We start from the raw sequence: 1852 nt of genomic DNA, 5'->3' as shown, positions 1-1852 counted from the left end.
TTTCAAGCAAGCACGCGTACGAGCCCACATCTGGTTGCAATCTTAAAACCAAACCGCTAGTGTCTGCTGAAAACTACATATTGCCCCTTTAAATATCATCACAAAATACATCACATCATAAAATCTGTCTTGCTCAGTCTTGTCAGTGCTACAGATCTGAATTAGAGGTAACATTTATGACAGTGATGAACTGTAGGGGGACCTACACTTCCACTGATACTCCCACCTACACAGTGTTAATGCAGAGACACCTGCAACTCTTCATGTCTCTGTAACTATGAGACTCTGGCAGTCTCTCTCTGTCAGAACATGGATATCATCAAACAAGATCTCCTCATATTGTCAGTGTTTTTGCTGTGGATTACAGGTAATTTGCAATAAAATCAACTAAAAAAAGTTTACGTTCTTTTATTGTTTTATGTTTTTGCTCTTGTTGTAGACAATTATTCATTTGTTGGAAGTGATCTCAGATAACACACGGAATCTAAAATGCTGAGTAAAAGTTTCTAATCGATAACTTTTACTATTATAAACACAGGTCTTACTGATGGGAGTGATGTCACACAGACTGACATACTGTGGAAACACCAGGGTGAAAGTGCAACAATAAACTGCAGTCACACCAAGGATGCTACCTATTACGAGATGTACTGGTACAGACAGCTACCAGGGCAGAGGATGAATGAAATAGTTTTCACGACTACAACTCCTCCACCTAAGTATCAAAGTGGCTTCAGTGAAGAAAAATTCCCAGCAACAAAGAACAATGCTGAGACTGGATCTTTGACAGTGAAGAAGCTGCTGTCTGAGGACAGTGGAGTGTATTTCTGTGCTGTGAGTCAACACAGTGATACAGGTGACTGGTGACAGCTGTACAAATACCCATGTGAACAAAAGATAACAGTTTCTTTGATAGACTACAGAGGGAGCTCTAGACTAACACAACAACAAATGTTTTAATAAAGTTTTCAGTGGCAACGCTAAATGCAGAGGTAACACAGGGCAATATTATGAATTACTACCAATTGAGAAATACAAAAGTCCAAAATGGTTAGTCCATGTCAGGAAGTCAGTACCTACATACATGTACAACACATGCAGTTATTATGTTTTGTTAATGAGGTTAGAAAGAACTAACTGGACCTTTCATAAAACAATTACTGCATTATGAGGAACAGACTGTCATTCACATGAACAGTTAAAGAGGTCATATGATGCTTTTTGGGTTTTTCCTGTTACGGTGTGGTGTGGGGACAGAGTGGACCCAAACGCAACTCTGGGGAAGAACAGGCTTTATTGAAGGGGATACGGGGTTGAGGGAGTGGAGGTGAGGGAGCGACGGACGCCGGGGAAACACGAGCACGGGGAACCGAGGAGACTGAGACAAGGGAGCCAGGGGCGCTGGGGACCGAGGAAGCAAGGAGGCACGGGGAGGAGCCGGGAGGACGCCATGGAAGAGGTCCGAGGGGAGAGGGTAGGGTGGCGAGCCCAGCTGGCGGAGCGGAGGACGGAGGTGAGTGGACCTGGAGGGGAGACAGACAGACAGACAGGGTCAGACACAGCGGAGACAAAGCACAGGGATATAGAAAAGATACAGAATACGTGGGAGCTTGAATGGTGAAGTGGCACCGGGTAAGGAGCAACGATGATCAAGCAGGGGTTGACTGGAGAACCGGGTAGAAGTACTGTTGGAGATGAGGCTGATTGCTGGCAGGTGTGGCAGGCAGAGGAGGTGGCTGACGAGGTCGCTGGCCGGGCTCAGGAGCGGAGGGAGAGAGAGAGGGAGAGCACACGCAGGGGAGGAGACACAGGGAGGCAGGCAGAGTACAGGAAAACACCAGGGGAAAACAGA

The 1852-nt window shown here is 46.1% G+C and overlaps 1 long non-coding RNA gene across 1 annotated transcript; it reads right to left on the bottom strand.

Annotated features, from left to right (window-relative positions):
* Positions 1–1275: 1275 nt before the first annotated feature.
* On the bottom strand, positions 1276–1686 carry LOC123978850. Its single transcript, XR_006827059.1, has 2 exons — positions 1630–1686; positions 1276–1523 (listed from the first exon to the last, which is right to left on the bottom strand). It is a non-coding gene; the product is annotated as an uncharacterized LOC123978850 (long non-coding RNA).
* Between the last annotated feature and the right edge of the window lie 166 nt (positions 1687–1852).

The sequence above is a fragment of the Micropterus dolomieu genome, linkage group LG11 (genome assembly GCF_021292245.1).
Source record: "Micropterus dolomieu isolate WLL.071019.BEF.003 ecotype Adirondacks linkage group LG11, ASM2129224v1, whole genome shotgun sequence".
Classification (NCBI taxonomy): domain Eukaryota; kingdom Metazoa; phylum Chordata; class Actinopteri; order Centrarchiformes; family Centrarchidae; genus Micropterus; species Micropterus dolomieu.
The sequence above is the reverse complement of the archived record's forward strand: the minus strand, read 5'-3'. Positions and strand labels throughout refer to the sequence as shown.